The sequence below is a fragment of the Zea mays genome, unplaced genomic scaffold (assembly GCF_902167145.1).
Source record: "Zea mays cultivar B73 unplaced genomic scaffold, Zm-B73-REFERENCE-NAM-5.0 scaffold_341, whole genome shotgun sequence".
Taxonomy (NCBI): domain Eukaryota; kingdom Viridiplantae; phylum Streptophyta; class Magnoliopsida; order Poales; family Poaceae; genus Zea; species Zea mays.
In genome coordinates, this window is record NW_023366972.1 from 26,447 (window position 1) to 38,029 (window position 11,583).

Here is an 11,583-nt window from a genome sequence, read left to right on the forward strand (position 1 = left end):
GTCCCCACACAAATAAAGTAAGAAACCAGATTTTCCTTAAGGAATTGGCTCTGAGGCCCGGCAACTCGAACTTTCCTAAGCAGGAAGGAAGGAAAGATAAAATCAAGATCTTTCTTTATTATTGCATCCCTCTATCCCTTACGATCTGATCTATGTTCTGTACCAGTGTGAATACATACTCTTTAGGCTGGTTTCTTTACCGATTCAGTGTCCCTGCTTGACTTGCTTGGATTGCGTACAAAGCTTCCCCATATTTCTTATAGGGATGATGACCACTGACATTTGACATTGTCTTCATTCGTTTACTGCTGGCCTGAATATTCCATAATTGGATGGATGCCCGAGCATATGCTCTTGTAGGTGCCGTAGCCCATTCTCTCCAAAGAAAGGAAGCAGGAAGCGATCCATACGTTTTGTCTGGTTGGAAGAAGAAAGAAGCAGCGAAATTACGGTGCCTAAAGAATGGGGGTTGAAGTGAGGACATGACAGAGTGTGCGGAAAGCAGGCTTGACCTAACTAAAGTTACGACGGAGCACTGGGCTGTAGATTTTCAAGTGGGAATAGGAATAAGCGCCTCAGAGTGTTAATTTTCCGATGAGTAGGGAGACTTACTCACTCTTGAAAAAGCTTGAATCATCTGAGAATCCTAGTTTATTTTTTTTATGGAACACCCGCTTGCTAACTGACTTTTGTCAAGCCCGTCTCCACGAGATCTATTTTCATCCGAGGGAGGGGCAATGTCCCAAAGCTGGACTTCCCGCTGGAAGCTCCCTATTCTGAGTGGTTGATAAGCCTGCTCATACGAGAAGAGCCCTAGTTTTTTCGGAACCACACAATTGAGAGTGGCCCGATGCACCGGAGCCGTGTGACCAGCCACGAACAATCGATGCGTCTGCCAAACTACTTCAAAAAGGAAAACACGAGCTAAACCAGTAAGTAGTTGCTTTGCTTTGGACTGTGATTTCGTAAGCGAATTGCTTTAACACTCCTCTTTCAATCAGCAGACCAAAAAATAAAACTCGTTATTCCACGCACGTTATTAGTAGTTAGTATTAGTAAAGGAAAGACAAAAAAATAGCAATCAAGTAGTTCAAACGAGTATAGATTTCTACAGGTAGACATCAGGTTAGGTTAGTAGAATAGATAGACAACGAACAAGTAAGGGGGCAATGCTTACTCCCACTTAAACTTCTCCAACAATGCCGAGGGGTTGATACCTTCTACCCTTTCAATTCTATTACCAATAGACAGCCCTTACATTTATTTTGCGCGGATTGGGGAAACACCTACCTTAAGCTACGCAATTTCACTCTTTAGGGTAGGGATTCTGGAGACGAAGCATAATCTAGAGACGAAGCAGACACCACAAAACCATCTTCAGGTTCGAACCCAACTACGGAAAGTAGAAATCTCCATTCCTACACTAATTCGGCTCTTTTCTTGTCTCCGGACCTGTGAAAAACCACACTCGTACCAACACCCACGGAGAACGTTGCACCTCTTAAGATATTACCCAAAACCAGGCATATTCTCATATGCTTCACAACAACTAACGTTTATAACCAACAACAACTACTACCAACGAGAAACGTTACCTTACAACGTTTATAAACTAGGAATCAAAACACAATTCCATAATAATACAACTACCTACGGCAGCTTCGTTTTGCACACAGAGGAGGATGATCGTTATTTAAGATTATATGTGAATTGCTAATATTAAATAGGATTCCATTCTCTTAAAGTTCTCTTTGTCTTCGAGCTTTTATTCCTCAATCCACTTATTCGTTCCCTTCTTTCATATACCTCCCCACCAATAAATAGAGACAAATGGGAATAACCGAACCACGTCTACAAAATGCCAGTACCATGCAGCTGCTTCAAAGCCAACGTGATGCTTCTTGGTCAGATGACCAAGATATTGGCGAATACCACATACGATCAAGAAAAGAGTACCTATAATCACATGAAAACCATGAAAGCCAGTTGCTAAGAAAAAGGTAGAACCATAAATACTATCCGAAATAGTGGAGGGTGCTTGGTAATATTCCATTCCTTGAAAGCCAGTGGATACTAGAGCCAGTAAAACGGTTGCTACTAAAGCGTAAACTGCTCGTTTTTCCTTCCCCGCGAGTATAGCATGATGAGCCCAAGTTACGGCAGCTCTGGATGAAGGGAGAATAGGGGTATTAAGAAGAGGGATTTCCCAAGGATCTAAAACCCCAATCCCTTTTGGGGGCCAAATACCTCCGATCTCTACCGTAGGTGCCAAAGAAGAATGAGAAGAAGCCCAAAAAAAAAGCAAAAAGGAACATAACCTCCGAGACTATGAAGAGAATAGAACCATATCGAGGTCCTAATTGTACAGCTTTTGTATGATGCCCTTCCAACGTGGATTCACGTAGAACATCCCGCCACCATACGAACATGGTATAAAGGAGAAATATTAGGCCCAAACTGAGAAGTGTTGCACCCCCTTGAAATGAGTGCATGTACATCACACCTCCTACGGTGGTTGCCAAAGCTCCGAGTGAACCCGAAATAGGCCATGGACTTGGATCTACCAAATGATAAGAATGCCTCTGAGATTCAATCATAAACCACTTTGCCCCGGTTGTATGTAAACCCCCCTTCACCCCCATCCCCTAAAGTGGTAAAGAAGGAGGCTCTTCTTTCTCTCATTAGGACAAACAAATAGGAAGGGATAGTTCTTTCATTGCATTGATAGAAGTGATACTATCAAAAGATCTCTCTATTATTTTAGAGAAGAGTCGGCGTTGGTTCTACCAACGAAACGAAGAAGTTTTGGATTGGTCTTTATCATGTCATGGGATAACCCCCCCGAAAGAAGAGTGCAAAGACCAAGTTCCCATTTCCTCCGTTCATCCACGAGAATCGATATTCGTTCTTTCCACTTTGAATACGTCAATTCTCATCCGTTACTTGAGATTCGATACGTAAGATGCGTCATTTCTCATCTGTAACTTCCATCCGATAAGGGCAATAAAGCCAAGGCAAGCTCATATTTGCGTATCTAAAGGCTTGGTGTGGAGTTTTGGGGAGGTTTCGGGAGATGAAAAAAGCCTACTTTTACAGCTAAGTGATTAGGACTTGACCGAAAAATATTGCTCTCAAAACATGCATTTATGAGGTAAACTAGAAAAACACTACTTTTGACCCAGTGATCCAAACTTTTTTCATTGGAAATCGAGTTTCCTTAGGGAAAAAGGACTTGCTAACTTTTGCAGCTATATGAAACGGACTTGCCTACTTTTGCACCGAAGAAACTCAAAAATAGTCTTTCTCAAAACAAAAGCAAGGTAGGATTTCTACGAAACAAGCCCGGATAGGTAACTAGGCGGATAGGAAGGATTTCTACGAGCTTCAGTTCATGAATTGAAATATGCATGCATCCCATTCATAAGGAGTAGCTGGCTATCCGTGTGCAACACTCATTTCTTTCTAGGAAGATAAGATCCCGCTCTAAGGCATTGGAGCTGCTGGAATATGATACGAAAATACAGATTGATGTTTCTGCTTCTCCTCTCTCGGGAATAGTTTACCGACCGGGCCACCTGTAAATTCTTTAGTTAAAACAGGCCTCGGGAGTAGTCATCCTAGTATCGAAAATCATCTTTTTTTCTTTCCGCGTTGATTCTCCGATTATACGATGGCAACATGTGTGAAGTCTAGTACCAGATCATATCGGGGATAGCTAGCTCATCAGCAGTTCATTTCTATGTATGGCGAGAAGTCCAACTGTCAAGCATGGCACGATTCCAGAATCATCGCTTGGCTGCTGCTTAGATGAGATGAAACCTGAGCTGACTTCTCTGTTGGCCAGGCCTGCTTCTTAAGTGAACTCATCCATTCCCTTGATTGATTAGTACAGAAGGAGGCGATATCGTGTCAATTCCCTAAAGAAAACCGTCTTTTCCAATGATTTAGGGCCCATACCCCAATAATGATGACGAAGAGGTCTTCCTGCTTCACTTCAAAAACAGGGCTTCCTGACCCGAGAAAAGAGTGCACATGGAAGTAGTTCCGCTCAATTCTCCAATACGACTTCGGGTGTGACCCCAACCCCACCAAATGGTGATCCTCGAGACCAAAGGGCATTGAACGAGAGAGAAGGAAATCGTCCACAGAGAATCGGAGTATCCGGCCTAGTGATAGTTAGAAAGAGTTGGCCAATACAGAATCTCATGCGCCTCTCATTGATGAACCCCTTTTTCCTTTATCCTCTACTGGTGGCTGATTGATTGAGCGCCGGTCTCACTCATTCTTTATGAGCGGAAGCCATGCACCTATCACCTATAACCGGAGAAGTACTATAGCGCACCTGGGGAAGTACTATACGGCACGGCACCTTCGGCGAGGACTCAACTCAACAGAGAATGATTTGACAAACATTGATCCGCCAGCTCAACTCTGAAAAAGAAAAGAGGAGAATCTCTCTAGCTTGTGGAATCACTTCCCTGGATGCTTAGATAGCTCGAGAAAGTGCGCCACTTCTCCCTGAGAATCTAATCTATGGTATAAAAACAGATAAATAGGCTCATTAAGTGAAGTGAGAACAGAACTCGATCTTTGCTAGGCGTGAGAAGAAGATATCGGTCCTTTGGCCATCGGGAGCAGTGGTAAAGAAATCCTTTGAATGGATCAGTGAGTTCCGGCACGATTGCTGGAACGAACGGAATCTACGGGAACGAGATCTTTCTGTTGGCACGATATCTTTCAGGAACTGCGCTAAGGACGAATGCTTGATTTGCAATCTTTCAAGACGATTTTCTTGTAGCAGATGTGGAATCCAGATTGGCATAACGGGTTCTACGTGAAGTCAGCCGTTCGTCATCATTTGAGGGTTCGGGTCGGGATCATGGCCATAAATCGCTACTTTTTCCACTAGAGCGAATAGCATTCTTCGAAACAGGCACGCACAGGACTTGAAGCAGAATCAGAGAGTGATCCCTTTCCAACAGACTGATCGAATTCCAGTGATACACTACGCCTGGCACTATTCGTCACATTAGTAGTTAAGTTACTCATTTGTTACGAACAAAGAGACGCTAGAGATTCTATGAACTTCAGATCGATGCCATTCACTAATCTCAATCGTCTTTCAATGGATTTCTGGGCCGATGGGCGATAAACCTTCAAAGTCGCTGCTACGGGCTCTGTGGTGCGTCTCAGAGCCCTTCCCCGTGGGGGTTCCCGTTCTGCTAATCTTGCTATCTTCCCCAGGTTTGCTCGTTTCGATTGGAACAAGAAGTCCGTATTGGTATTTCTTGGTATTGGTAGCAGATGTGAATGAATTGCAATTTCCGAGGAGTAGTAAGGACGAGTAGTAGCTGTGGATGCCAGTGTGGAAGATCATATTCTCACAAGTGAATACGGACTTCCGTTCCGGATTGGGAGATCTGCCCTGGCTAAAGACATCGAACTGTGGATCAGTCGTGAATCAAATCGAAATCAGAAATAGAGGAATAGAGTCATCCTCACCACAACAAAGCTATGGGTCGGCTTCAAGCCAATAAGTAGGAAACCATGCAGGTACGAGAAAAAACAAACCCATTACTTGATTCAGACACTTGAGGAAGGTGTCAACGGACGGCACAGCTCCTCAGAGGCAACCCATCAAATGGATCTTTAGCGGCTCTAGTCTAGCCAAGGGAACGGGTATCACGTATTTCCTTGAAGGCAGCCTATAACCAAGCGGAGATGCTTCTGCCTTTTGGGGAGGCCTGTTTGTTGTACAAGAGGAGAAGGTTCGTATCTCCTTTCCGAAAAGATGCATCTATTTTCCTATCTTTGGCCAAGGTAACCCGTATTGGACAAGCTTGCCTTTTGTGGGAGCATCGTTTCGAAAACTAGTCTAATTGATTTCTTTTTATTTAGGAGATGCTTTTCCGTTACTTGACTTTCACTAGTGTGATGCCGATCTCTTACTCGAATGCTTCTGCCACTTTAGGAAGGGATAGAGGAAACAAACTGGGAATAGGAATTGATAGCGGTAGCTGTAGATAGGAGATAGGAGTGCGGACCAACACAAATACTCGAATAAACTGAGCCCTGGCGATAAGAAAGTATTTCACAAGTTCCGAAGTGCCGTTCAATTCAATTCAAGGAAGACGCATCCCTGAAAGAAGGTCGTAGGGAGAGAGGGTTCTCGATACCGGGCATGGAAAAGGCAGAGAAGGTTCTCGATACCGGGCATGGAAAATAAGTTCCTTTGGGCTTTTGAGTCGGAGGAGACTGGCCACCTTTCCTACGCAAATCTTCAGCGCAAATGCAAATATGACTTGAGATTGGAAATAGCAATTCCAGGCATCCATGCTTCTTTAGGCCCAGACCCTATAAACCAACTTTAGGAAATCTTATGAAATACGCCGGTCTTAGTCTTAAGCAGCCTAGCACTATCGATCAAAGCGACAACCCTCTAAATAAACTTCCATTTTCTTGAACACGGGTAAATGCCATTCTATCTCAACTATGGCGCATTTGACCGAGGTTTTCGTCTCAAGTCCACTCCTGAAGCCCTGCCGATTGAAGCAGAAAGGCTCTTCTTATTCTTTTTAGGGTATGGTATCGGACTCGAAACCTTCAAAGTCGCTGCTACGTGCTCTGTGGTGCGTCTCAGAGCCCTATTCCATGTGGGGGTTGGAAGACATTTATTTGATCCCAGAGGGAGGAATAATTAGACCTCCCTCTGGGTTGAGGATACGTAGCAGTGGAAGATGCCGGTACATTATACGTCTAATCACTTCCTAAGCAAAAATCACGGCAAAACTTTCTTTCTTTTCGAAAACTGGATTCGGGTTTCCAGAGGTAGGGCAAAAATACGGGGTTTCTTCCCTCGATCAATCATCCGGCACCTTGACTCGTAGTGCCGCACTGGCACTGATCTAGACTAGAGTTCGACACCCGTGCTTGTGAGCGAGGTTTTCACTTCTCACTCGTATTGATTGATGTCGTGGACTTGCCAGAGAGGAATATAGGAAGGAGTGTCAGCGCTATTCAATACTTTTTGGTGTCGACGGAACTCAAGCAAGGAGTTCCCATCAAAAAGGTGAGAACGAACTCACTCGATCTTTGCTAGAGGTATTGGCCAACGGTGCGACTTCTGAACCAGACTAGAGAAATGCTTGACTGCCCGATATGAGATCGGCTATACTTAAGAACTGTGGCCCTTGTTAGGTCTGGGCCAGGTACGAGCACTTAGAGGTTTGAGCAAGCATTCATGCAGAACGTAATCTGAACGTAAGTTTTCGATTAGTGAATGATGTGAACCAGTGGAATCTCGTACTAGATAGAGACTGCCATCCATCCGGACTAGAGGGCTATCTACATTTCTGTGCTCGTATCACCTTTCAAAGATAGGTTTCAATGGGGGTCAAATCTTTCTTCCCTCGGAGCTTTGAAGCTGTTTGGTTCGCCATTAGAGCAGCACCTTTCTCCGCTAAAGCCCATGCTTGGAATAATAGGGTTCAGTGATCCCCGGTCTCTGGGGAGTCAGTCTCGTATCCAGTCCAGAACATCTCGTTTAGTCAGCAGGCTTATGCGCTAGTCGCCATCTCCAGATCCGGCTAAAGAGTTCGTTTACCCACACTGGCATCAACTTAAACTACTTCTCTCTTTTATGTGGATTGCTATCCTACGACGAGCTGTGCTTACTCCCCCTAAGTGGCATACTTGCGCCTGTGCTTGAAATCAAAAATATATTGCCTTTCCACAACGGATCACATTCCTCTAGCCATGACTGAGATCTATCTTCTACCAGGACACGGATACGAGTATAGTGCCAAAGAGTAATGCCGCGAAGAGGTCAACCTTTGCTTCCGAAAGCCACTGTTTTATGTTTATGTTCCTGAGGTCCCTCCTCTCCAGGGGTTCAACAGAAGGAGTTTAGGCCGGTGTCCGCCCTCAAGAGTGCCAATCCTGAGATCTTAGAGTTGTAGACCGAGTCGAGGGCTGCTTCTCAATCAAGCGATCGGCAACAGCCACGAGAGGAGAGTGCACTATTCATTCTAAGTGTGGGATGGGATCAGCTTCTAAGCTTTTAAAGCCCCCCCATCTGCCCAAATCTTATTAATCTCAAGCGGACCTGGTGGTTGGAAATACTATTAGAGGCATAACCTACGTACGTGTATCATTAGGTGCCGGGTGGGTAAGTTCTTTCAGCTGCAATATGGGGCTTCTTCTTTGTTGGAAAAGCTTTGATAGAAACGGCAGGCTTCTACCAATGGAAAATAGGTCGAGACCACGAACACTAGACACTAGGAGATTGCTTTCGCCGTCGGCATATGCGGAAGTATTCGTTCTTCGAAATATTCGATCCACAAGCAAGCTCTAGTCAAGTGTATTCGAAGATACAAAGCATAGCTAGGAACAATGCAAGATTACACAGACTGTACCCATGATAGTAGTGGTGGCTAATGGAAATTGAATTTCCACTTTTTCACATAAATCACTACAAGGCCTGAAGAGGAAGTAAAAGTCCCCAATGGGTGAGATGATGTGTGGCTCAGCCTCTACTCAGATTGAACGTTCTGAAAAGAGCAGTTCTTGAGGGGATCTTGTACCAATGGTGAAGATTGAGGCAATGGAACGCCTAAACCAAAGAAAGAAAATAAAGCAATTAAGGCATTTGATACTAATGGATATAGCCCTAGCCTTCAGAAAAGGAAATCCAATAGTGCGTCCGTGTCCAATTCGAAGTAAGACCCCATTCCCATTCCAGTTACTTCATAATGTGCCATACCTGATTATGGCCACGATTCCAATTTTACATAAAACCAAACCAAGGTCTGGCGAATCCTCTTCCCAACTGGCCTGGAATGAGATCCAGAAAAGGACCTGGCAAGAGATACGTCTGTCTTGTTGTGATGCGAGGAATAGGCGAATCTGTCGTGATAGAAAACAACCCTTTGTTGCTATGCTAATGGATCTGCTCAGGGAACTGGCCAGGGTTCAGTTGAAGACAGGAATGGAAATGTTTCCCAACTAGAGCTACGGCACTTTTCCAATAAACGGAAGCTCAAGCCAAGCCTAAAGCGAAGCATCCGCCTCCTCTTTACTAGCGAGTCTAGTTTCCTACAGGGCAAGGGCGTAGACTGGTTTCGAGTCCTATAGGAGGATCAAAGTATTAGAGCTCAAGTAGTTCTCTTACGACCTAGTCAATACGCATTGGAATCATGGCATCCCCTCCACCGTAGTAAAGTAAGAAGTAACGGGTCTACGCCCAGCTTCCTTGTTCCGGAAATGAAGGATCCATGCAGAAGTGGACTCTCTTTCCGTTCTGTTCAAAGAGTTGGCCTGGTATTCTAGTTACTCTAGACCTATTCCCTTCGAAATAGAAACTCTTGCCAGAGCTGAGTAGAAATCATCATTACCGCCGCATTTACTATACTAGACTAGCGCCTAAGATAGCTATAAACATGGTATGTCTTAGAGCGATATGAGTATTCTTTACCAGCACCACCCAGGGATCCAACCACAATCAGAAATGGATACGTTATAGTTTCCATCCTTGACTTTACTAGTCCTATAACCGGCATCCAAGCAAATAGACTTGTCTTTCTCTTTCTCTTTTTCCCTAGTCCCTAGTAATAGGAGATCCTTCCTGTTCTGGATATGTCCTCTATTCCATCCGGTTTGGACACAGATTGTCAACGGTGAGGTGACATGACCTTGATCAATAGATCCCTTACTCTGGTCCCTAGTTCCTTACCTATTTGATAGGGAAGCGTTTCGATATCACCTACCATGAACTCAGATGGTGTTTGCTGACGAAAGAAAAAGGCTGGTTTTGGCCCATAGTGAGCAGCACTGGCACTCAAAAGGGATCCTTCCGCCTGACGGTACTTAAAGATATGATGACCTTCTATTTTTTCCTTTACATAAAGTTCCTTTATCAAATCCTGTATGGAGTCTGGTACAGCCGAAACATCCCCCCTAAAAAGGGACAGACCATCCCAAATATGGTAATTAATCCATAGTTTTCTAGCGGTACCGCCTAATCTAACAATAGTAAAGATATTTCCATAAATGAAGCTTATGCTGTCAGGGGTTTGGGACATGATTATATGTAACACACAATCAGAGGCATCATAGCCAATGATTCCTGCGCTGTGGGCTTCGAGGTTGGCTAATTCACTCATGAAACCATTAATTAATGATTCCGCCGCATGGTTTAGGGCTTTCCACATAGTTCCGTGTGAACTTATTACCTCATTACTCATGGGAGTAACCCCCAAATGTCTATTTATAAATTCCATCATTAGGGAATGATTTTCCCTAATAGCAGGGCTGACCTCATCCTTAGGAATGCCCCCATCCAAACAACCAGTTCGTTGATTCAACCAAAATGATTTACTCGAGATTAACTCAATTTCGTTACGACTTACTAATGTTTTATATACCCCTTCCTTAGGTAAAATATTCCTTATAACTTGTGTAGTAGGAACAGGTTCAATGCTACCAATGCCTAAATCTTGCTTCAAAAGTGGTGAAACCGCCAATCGAAATGGATCTTGTTCCAAATGTGTTTTCATTTGATTGAGGGTCTCATTCAACCCATTCAATTGGTCCGCATTATTGCGGATCCGTCTTTTAATATTACTCAATAGGAGAGTAGCCTGAGATAAGTCCAAGTTGATAATCATGATTGAATTTTCTATTTTCCAAGAGGCGAATGTCGGGATTTCATTTAATAGTAGTTGCCTTTACCCGTGTGGTATGAGCCACCCTCTATGCAATTGCGAAGAGGCAGACAACGTTGATCAAATTAATGATCATTCTATGCAGTTTAATGTATCAAATATTATTTGCATTATATGTCTCTCCGCTTATAGGGAAAAACAAAATAAAGCTGTACCTTGCCTTGCGAAAGCTTGATCCGCTGATGAAGGGAGCACTGCAGGATGCGTCGCTGGCTATAGCGGGTAAAGCAATCCGTTCTTGTTCTAGCGTCTGCTATTTACATTATATTAGTAGTTTCGCTCTCCCGGAACTTGCTATGAGGAGAAGACTCGGCAAGAGAGGTTTGAACAAGAGGAACTGCCGTCTAGTTGAGTTTGATCATTCTCTCTTTCTATCTCTCTTTCTTTCAAGAGCTGAATAAGGGCATATCCGCAAAGGAGGCGGGAAAGGTCTAAAAACCCAATAGGTATGAACTGGTCTAGCCAGGGCAAGTAGAGGTTTGAAAGCAAGCTTGGGATGCAATGCATATTTAGGAGAAAGAGCACCGGTTTAGGTTTAGAAAGATAGGCAAGGAAACATGGTTTAGGGTTTAGGGTTTAGGATTTAGGGTTTAGGGTTTAGGGTTTAGGGTTTTAGGGTTTAGGGTTTAGGGTTTAGGGTTTAGGGTTTTAGGGTTTAGGGTTTAGGGTTTTAGGGTTTAGGGTTTTAGGGTTTTAGGGTTTAGGGCAAGGAAACATATGTGGGGTGAGGTGTATGAGCCTCTGGTCGATGATCAATGGCCACACAATCCCCATTTTTGTCGAAAATAGCCATGAACGACCATTTTCAATAATATCGAAGGCTAACACCTACGGATTTTTGACCAAGAAATGGTCTCCACCA

The 11,583-nt window shown here is 43.9% G+C and overlaps 1 pseudogene; it reads right to left on the reverse strand.

The window, feature by feature from the left end:
• Nucleotides 1–1,742: 1,742 nt before the first annotated feature.
• Nucleotides 1,743–3,181, reverse strand: LOC118474881 (cytochrome c oxidase subunit 3-like; annotated as a pseudogene).
• Between the last annotated feature and the right edge of the window lie 8,402 nt (nt 3,182–11,583).